Here is a 9,551-nt window from a genome sequence, read left to right as displayed (position 1 = left end):
TAACTGTAGTTTTTATTATTCAATCAAGAGTTTGTTATTTTAAAATAGTGCTGGTATGTACTATTTACTCAGAAACAGAAAAGAGATGAAGATTTCTGTTTGTATGAGGAAAATGATTTTAGCACCGTAACTAAAATCCATGGCTGTTCCACACAGGACTGTTGAGAGCAATTAACTTCAGTTGGGGGAACAGTGTGCAGTCTCTTACTGCTTGAGGTATGACACATTCTAACAAGACGATGTAATGCTGGAAGCTGTCATTTTCCCTATGGGATCCGGTAAGCCATGTTTATTAAGATAGTAAATAAGGGCTTCACAAGGGCTTATTAAGACTGTAGACTTTTTCTGGGCTAAATCGATTCATTATTAACACATATTTAGCCTTGAGGAATCATTTATTCTGGGTATTTTGATATGATTATATCGGCAGGCACTGTTTTAGACACCTTATTCTTTAGGGGCTTTCCCTAATCATAGTCAGAGCCTCATTTTCGCGCCGGTATGGCGCACTTGTTTTTGAGGACAGCATGGCACGCAGCTGCATGTGTGTGGAGCTCTGATACATAGAAAAGTCTTTCTGAAGGCATCATTTGGTATCGTATTCCCCTTTGGGCTTGGTTGGGTCTCAGCAAAGCAGATTCCAGGGACTGTAAAGGGGTTAAATATAAAAACGGCTCCGGTTCCGTTATTTTAAGGGTTAAAGCTTCCAAATTTGGTGTGCAATACTTTTAAGGCTTTAAGACACTGTGGTGAAATTTTGGTGAATTTTGAACAATTCCTTCATACTTTTTCGCAATTGCAGTAATAAAGTGTGTTTAGTTTAAAATTTAAAGTGACAGTAACGGTTTTATTTTAAAACGTTTTTTGTGCTTTGTTATCAAGTTTATGCCTGTTTAACATGTCTGAACTACCAGATAGATTGTGTTCTGACTGTGGGGAAACCAAGGTTCCTTCTCATTTAACTATATGTATTTTATGTCATAAAAAAATTTAGTGAAAATGATGCCCAAGATGATTCCTCAAGTGAGGGGAGTAAGCATGGTACTGCATCATCCCCTCCTTCGTCTACACCAGTCTTGCCCATACAGGAGGCCCCTAGTACATCTAGTGCGCCAATACTCCTTACTATGCAACATTTAACGGCTGTAATGGATAATTCTATCAAAAACATTTTAGCCAATATGCCCACTTATCAGCGAAAGCGCGACTGCTCTGTTTTAGAAAATTCTGTAGAGCATGAGAACGCTGATGATATGGTTTCTGAAGGGCCCCTACACCAGTCTGAGGGGGCCAGGGAGGTTTTGTCTGAGGGAGAAATTTCAGATTCAGGAAACATTTCTCAACAAGCTGAACCTGATGTGATTACTTTTAAATTTAAGTTGGAACATCTCCGCGCTCTGCTTAAGGAGGTGTTATCCAATTTGGATGATTGTGATTATCTGGTCATTCCAGAACCACTATGTAAAATGGAAAAGTTCTTAGAGGCCCCGGGGCCCCCCGAAGCTTTTCCTATATCCAAGCGGGTGGCGTACATTGTTAGTAAAGAATGGGACAGGCCCGGTATACCTTTAGTACCTCCCCCCATATTTATAAAATTGTTTTCCTATAGTCGACCCCAGAAAGGACTGATGGCAGACAGTCCCCAAGGTCGAGGGGGCGGTTTCTACTCTACACAAGCGCGCCACTATACCCATAGAAGATAGTTGTGCTTTCCAAGATCCTATGGATAAAAAATTAGAAGGTCTGCTAAAGATGTTTGTTCAGCAAGGTTCCCTTCTACAACCAATTGCATGCATTGTCCCTGTCACTGCAGCCGCGTGTTTCTAGTTTGATGAGCTAGGAAAGGCGATTATTAGTAATTCTTCTTCTTATGAGGAGATTATGGACAGAATTCGTGCTCTTAAATTGGCTAATTCTTTCACCCTAGACGCCACCTTGCAATTGGCTAGGTTAGCGGCGAAAAAATTCTGGGTTTGCTATTGTGGCGCAGAGCGCTTTGGTTAAAATCTTGGGCAGCGGATGCGTCTTCCAAGAACAAATTGCTTGACATTCCTTTCAAGGGGAAAACACTCTCTGGCCCTGACTTGAAAGAGATTATCTCTGATATCACTGGGGGCAAGGGCCACGCCCTTCCTCAGGATAGGTCTTTTCAAGACCAAAAATAAACCTAAGTTTCGTCCCTTTCGCAGAAACGGATCAGCCCCAAGGGCTACGTCCTCTAAGCAGGAAGGTAATACTTCTCAAGCCAATCCAGCCTGGAGACCTATGCAAGGCTGGAACAAAGGAAAGCAGGCCAGGAAACCTGCCACTGCTACCAAGACAGCATGAAATGCGGGCCCCCGATCCGGGACCGGATCTGGTGGGGGGCAGACTCTCTCTCTTCGCTCAGGCTTGGGCAAGAGATGTTCTGGATCCTTGGGCGCTAGAAATAGTCTCCCAAGGTTATTCTCTGGAGTGCAAGGGGCTTCCTCCAAGGGGGAGGTTCCACAGGTCTCAGTTGTCTTCAGACCACATAAGAAGACAGGCATTCTTACATTGGGTAGAAGACCTGCTAAAAATGGGAGTGATTCATCCTGTTCCATTAGGAGAACAAGGGATGGGGTTCTACTCCAATCTGTTCATAGTTCCCAAAAAAGAGGGAACGTTCAGACCAATCTTAGATCTCAAGATCTTGAACAAGTTTCTCAAGGTTCCATCGTTCAAGATGGAAACCATTCGAACACTTCTTCCTTCCATCCAGGAAGGTCAATTCATGACCAAGGTGGATTTCAAGGATGCGTATCTACATATTCCTATCCACAAGGAACATCATCGGTTCCTAAGGTTTGCATTCCTGGACAAGCATTTCCAGTTCGTGGCATTTTCTTTCGGATTAGCCACTGCTCCTAGGATTTTCTCATAGGTACTAGGGTCCCTTCTGGCGGTGCTAAGACCAAGGGGCATTGCTGTAGTACCTTACTTGGACGACATTCTGATTCGAGCGTCGTCCCTTCCTCAAGTAAAGGCTCACACGGACATTGTCCTGGCCTTTCTCAGATCTCACGGATGGAAAGTGAACGTGGAAAAGAGTTCTCTATCTCCGTCAACGAGGGTTCCCTTCTTGGGAACTATAATAGACTCCTTAGAAATGAGGATTTTTCTGACAGAAGCCAGAAAAACAAAACTTCTAGACTCTTGTCGGATACTTCATTCCGTTCCTCTTCCTTCCATAGCGCAGTGCATGGAAGTGATAGGTTTGATGGTAGCGGCAATGGACATAGTTCCTTCTGTGCGCATTCATCTAAGACCATTACAACTGTTCATGCTCAGTCAGTGGAATGGGGACTATTCAGACTTGTCTCCGAAGATACAAGTAAATCAGAGGACCAGAGACTCATTCCGTTGGTGGCTGTCCCTGGACAACCTGTCACAAGGGATGACCTTCCGCAGACCAGAGTGGGTCATTGTCACGACCGACGCCAGTCTGATGGGCTGGGGCGCGGTCTGGGGATCCCTGAAAGCTCAGGGTCTTTGGTCTCGGGTAGAATCTCTTCTACCGATAAATATTTGGAACTGAGAGCGATATTCAATGCTCTCAAAGCTTGGCCTCAGCTAGCGAGGGCCAAGTTCATACATCAACCATCAGGGGGGAACAAGGAGTTCCCTAGCGATGGAAGAAGTGACCAAAATCATTCTATGGGCGGAGTCTCACTCCTGCCACCTGTCTGCTATCCACATCCCAGGAGTGGAAAATTGGGAAGCGGATTTTCTGAGTCGTCAGACATTGCATCCGGGGGAGTGGGAACTCCATCCGGAAATCTTGCCCAAGTCACTCAACCGTGGGGCATTCCAGACATGGATCTGATGGCCTCTCGTCAGAACTTCAGAGTTCCTTACTACGGGTACAGATCCAGGGATCCCAAGGCGGCTCTAGTGGATGCACTAGTAGCACCTTGGACCTTCAAACTAGCTTATGTGTTCCCGCCGTTTCCTCTCATCCCCAGGCTGGTAGCCAGGATCAATCAGGAGAGGGCGTCGGTGATTTTGATAGCTCCTGCGTGGCCACGCAGGACTTGGTATGCAGATCTGGTGAATATGTCATCGGTTCCACCATGGAAGCTACCTTTGAGAGACCTTCTTGTTCTAGGTCCGTTCGACCCACTCCAGCTGACTGCTTGGAGATTGAACGCTTGATCTTATCAAAGCGAGGGTTCTCAGATTCTGTTATTAATACTCTTGTTCAGGCCTGAAAGCCTGTAACCAGAAAAATTACCACATAATTTGGTATATCTGTTGGTGTGAATCTGCAGGATTCCCTTGGGACAAGGTTAAGATTCCTAAGAGTCTATCCTTCCTTCGAGAAGGATTGGAAAAAGGATTATCTGCAAGTTCCTTGATGGGACAGATTTCTACCTTGTCTGTGTTACTTCACAAAAAGCTGGCAGCTGTGCCAGATTTTCTAGCCTTTGTTCAGGCTCTGGTTAGAATCAAGCCTGTTTACAAAATTTTGACTCCTCCTTGGAGTCTCAACCTAGTTCTTTCAGTTCTTCAGGGGGTTCCGTTTGAACCCTTACATTCCGTTGATATTAAGTTATTATCTTGGAAAGTTTTGTTTTTGGTTGCAATTTCTTCTGCTAGAAGAGTTTCAGAATTATCTGCTCTGCAGTGTTCTTCTCCTTATCTGGTGTTCCATGCAGATAAGGTGGTTTTGCGTACTAAACCTGGTTTTCTTCCAAAAGTTGTTTCTAACAAAAACATTAACCAGGAGATAGTTGTGCCTTCTTTGTGTCCTAATCCAGTTTCAAAGAAGGAACGTTTGTTGCACAACTTGGATGTAGTTCGTGCTCTCAAATTTTACTTAGCAGCTACTAAGGATTTCAGACAAACTTTGTCTTTGTTTGTTGTTTATTCTGGTAAACGGAGAGGTCAAAAAGCAACTTCTACCTCTCTCTCCTTCTGGATTAAAAGCATTATCCGATTGGCTTATGAGACTGCCGGACGGCAGCCTCCTGAAAGAATCACAGCTCACTCCACTAGGGCTGTGGCTTCCACATGGGCCTTCAAGAACGAGGCTTCTGTTGATCAGATATGTAAGGCAGCGACTTGGTCTTCACTGCACACTTTTTCTAAATTTTACAAATTTGATACTTTTGCTTCTTCTGAGGCTATTTTTGGGAGAAAGGTTTTGCAAGCCGTGGTGCCTTCCATTTAGGTGACCTGATTTGCTCCCTCCCTTCATCCGTGTCCTAAAGCTTTGGTATTGGTTCCCACAAGTAAGGATGACGCCGTGGACCGGACACACCTATGTTGGAGAAAACAGAATTTATGTTTACCTGATAAATTACTTTCTCCAACGGTGTGTCCGGTCCACGGCCCGCCCTGGTTTTTTTTTTTAATCAGGTCTGATAATTTATTTTCTTTAACTACAGTCACCACGGTAACATATGGTTTCTCCTATGCAAATATTCCTCCTTAACGTCGGTCGAATGACTGGGGTAGGCGGAGCCTAGGAGGGATCATGTGACCAGCTTTGCTGGGCTCTTTGCCATTTCCTGTTGGGGAAGAGAATATCCCACAAGTAAGGATGACGCCGTGGACCGGACACACCGTTGGAGAAAGTAATTTATCAGGTAAACATAAATTCTGTTTTTTATATGATCACATTTGGCAGTGAAATGGTGGCATGAAATATACCAAAATTGGCCTAGATCAAAACATTGGGTTTTCTGCTTAAAAAATATATAGATAGTGTTGACAGGTAAATAGAAAAAAAGCAACATGGCTCTATTTCTGTTTAAATGGAGTAGTAGCAAAAATGCTAAAAATTCTCTGGTATTTTAGGCAAGTTCTCTGAAAGTCCCGGTAGTAAAGGGGTTAAGGAACCTAAAACTTTACACTTGTTAAAAAAATATTTGAACTAATTTAACTACAAAACAATATTGGCCCTATTTATCAAGCTGCGAAAGCAACTTTGGAGCCATTGCACTTCAGGCTTGCCTGAAACGATAGTTACATTTCTTTCATGATTTAGAAAGAACATGCAATTTTAAACTTTCTAATTTACTTCTATTATGTAATTTGCTTCATTCTCTTGATATACTTTGCTGAAAAGCACATCTGGATAGGCTCGGTAGCTGCTGATTGGTGGCAGCACATAGATGCCTTGTGTGATTGGCTTAACTATATGCATTGATATTTCTTCAACAAAGGATATCAAAATAATGAAGCAAATTAGATAATAGAAGTAAATGAGAATGCTATTTAAAATTGTATTCTCTATCTGAATCATTAAAGAAACATTTCGGGTTTAATGTCCCTTTAAGACCAGTGTTGCTTAACCTGTCTGCCCGATCGGTTTGTTTGACAGCCCCTGCTAGCGGCTTATTGGCAGGATGCTTGTGCAATCTTAAATTTGCTCACAGCGAGGTCCAGCATACATGACTCACGGTAGCAAATCATGTCTGCCTGACCTATGATAAATGTAGCCCTATATCGGCTTCTTCTCAGTCTAATCTTTAATTTGAATATATCCAGACATCCCAACCTGCAAAAACTCATTTCAGGGAGGTGGCTTCACCCGATACTGCGCCGCCACGGGCCACCTCCCCCCCTCCCGGTTATATATTGGACACCTTGAAACCCTAAATAAGATAGAGACTTATCATTAAAGTAGCTTCCCACTAAAGTCACATTAAAAAAAAAGTAGCTTTATTGCACAACCACATACAACAAACCTATTTTCCAGTGATCATACGCTTGTTGGATGCTTAAATACTTTAGAATACGAAGTTTAATTACATGCAGTAAATAAGGTAGTATTTGTGCTTTATTTTATTAAATCATTGGGGGCTTTTTGGTTACTGATGCAGGCTTTAAGGGTTCTATAACGTCCCAGCAACTAAAGGAATTCCTTAAACAAACACTTTTCCGGATTTGGGCCACATTGGATCATGGAGTTTCAGGTAGATTGCATTCCATTTGCTGGCATCAGGCAGGCGCTATTACAATCAGGGAGACTCCCTGAACTTCAGAGAGAGTTAAGATGTCTGCATCTGAAAAAAAAAAATCTTGATTGTATAAGCATTGTTGCATTATCCTTATGTAGGGTATATTACATCTGTACAACTAGTTTATATTCTTAATATCTCCTATATTTTGTGATACTTGCACATTTTATTTCTATATGTGTTCCCAGTTATGTTCTGTTTGCTCCCTCTGTTTTTCCTCTCTTGATCCCTTTTTTCTTTCTCATTCTTCACCTTTTTTGATTATATGATTTTCCTTTCTACTTCAGTCCCTCCCTTTCCCCCCTCTAACTCCCTCCCCCTGGCCCCCCTCTTTCTCACTCAGACACACAGATTGTGACGCTCCGGTGAATGTTTTAGTTATGCAATGCCTGACCCACTAACACACATTTTCAGTGAGAGAGAGTGGAGCAGAGAGGAGTGATGCCAGGAAAGTAGAACACAGATTGGTGGAGAAAGACACCAGACAGATAGACAAAAACAGAGGGAGAGGGGAGACGACAAAGTGTCACAGAAAAAGGAATAGAGAAGGAAGGAGAGACAAAGGCTTAATGAGGAGTTGCAGGCTTTGAGAAGAGGGTGCAGAGATTCATCTGCCAGGTAAACAGACTTTCTAATGAGACTGAGAGACTGTGTCCTAGCTGCCTGGGTGAGCTGTAGCTGTGTGTCCTCTGGATAGCTCAGGGTGTCTTTGTATGTGCCAGGAAACATTGTGTATATGTGAGGAAATTGTATGCATGTGCATAGGGTGTGATGGTATGATGTGATTACACACACACACACACACATATATAAATATATATATATATATGTATACACACACACACACACACATATATATATATATATATATATATATATATATATATATATATATATATATATATACATATAAACACACATATGATAATACCTTATTAATCATGTAGATAGATGTGATATAATTGTATGTCTCAACTATATGTACACAAAGCGGATGTACTGTATGTGTACTGTTTAAATGTGTGTATACATATTTTACACAGCTTATGTAGCTATGCATTTGAGTCATTTTAAAATGATGCATTTTGCTGTAATGCAGACTTTAGATGTTAATGTTGAAGGGCAATGGATATTTATATAAAGAGAAGCTTTTTGCCCCATAAAGTTTAGTTTATAATATACAGAGGGACATTATCAATAAAAAGAGAGGAAGGTAATCTTGACCTGTAAATTGTATATTCTCATTTATACAGGGATGCAGTTACAATACAGAGAGAGAGAATTAAATGCTTTGAAGAAGGGAATTGTGCTTACTCATCTATTGTAATAGGGTGACTAAAATGCAATGCAGAGAGTGCAGGGAAATTCGGAAAAGTGATTCCAGCTCTATACAACTAAAACTTTTACAAATACAATAAATAGAGAGGACGGTGCCTAATTGAAGAAGAGATTTCTGCACTGTAGAGCTTACACTCTGAGAGGAAAACAGATACACTACATAGAGAGAAAGAAACTGGGAGAATGAAACTCTGCCCTGCAGAGCTTACACTCTAATATACAGAACAGCACAGATTAAATATAGGGAGAGAAAGAGACAGTTTGAGAAGGAAATACTGACCTTCAGAACCCAAACTCTATTTCACAGAGTGACATATATACAATGCATTAATAGAATGAACCAATAATGGCACTAAGCTACAGAGCTTACACTACTATAGTAGGACACATATACAAGACATGGATAGAGTGAGAACCAGTATGGGGAGATAACAGAGTCCTGCAGAGCTCACAATCTAATATACAGAGAGATACAAATCCAATACAAGGAAAGTGGGCAACATAGACAGAATGGAATACTACATTCCAGAGCTTACATTCTCAGATACAATCAAGGGAGAGGATGAAACAATGGGAGAAATTAAAGGGACATAAAACCCACATTTTTTCTTTCATGATTTAGAAAGAGCATGCCGTTTTAAACAACTTTCTAATTTACTTCTATTGTCCATTTTGTTTTATTCTCTTGATATTCTTTGCTGAAAAGCATATCTAGATAGGCTCAGTAGCTGCTGATTGGTTGCTGCACTTAGAAACCTTGTGTGATTGGCTCACCTATATGCATTGCTTTTTCTTCAACTAAGGATATCTAAAAAATGAAGCAAAATAAATAATAGAAGTAAATTGTAACGCTGTTTAGATTTGTATTCTCTATCTGAATCATGAAAGAAAATGTTTGGGTTTAGTGTCCCTTTAATTCTGCACCAACGAGTTTGCACTCTAATATACAGAGGAGCACAGATATAATACAGAGAGACAATACATAAATGAGGGAAATTGATGTGCTTGTAATAAAAAAGGGGGGGGGAGTAAAAAAAGGCATTAAAGGGACATTAAACCCCAAATTTTTCATTCATAATTCAGATAGAGAATAAAATTTTAAAAAACATTCCAGTTTACTTCTATTATCTAATTGGATCATTATAGATGTCCTTTGTTGAAGAAATAGCAATGCACATGGCTGAGCCAATCAATCAAGGCATTTATGCGCAGCCACCAATCAGCAGA

The 9,551-nt window shown here is 41.2% G+C and overlaps 1 protein-coding gene across 1 annotated transcript in view; it reads left to right on the top strand.

Annotated features, from left to right (window-relative positions):
- Positions 1–7,347: 7,347 nt before the first annotated feature.
- LOC128662215 (nuclear factor interleukin-3-regulated protein-like) overlaps positions 7,348–9,551 on the top strand; it is a 10,816-nt gene continuing 8,612 nt past the window's right edge. The window contains exon 1 of the mRNA XM_053716035.1: positions 7,348–7,604. The gene's annotated coding sequence lies outside the window, so the exon portion shown is untranslated. The remainder of the gene's footprint in view (positions 7,605–9,551) is intronic.

The sequence above is a fragment of the Bombina bombina genome, chromosome 6 (assembly GCF_027579735.1).
Source record: "Bombina bombina isolate aBomBom1 chromosome 6, aBomBom1.pri, whole genome shotgun sequence".
In the NCBI taxonomy this organism is placed as follows: domain Eukaryota; kingdom Metazoa; phylum Chordata; class Amphibia; order Anura; family Bombinatoridae; genus Bombina; species Bombina bombina.
This window is presented reverse-complemented; position numbering and strand designations above follow the sequence as displayed.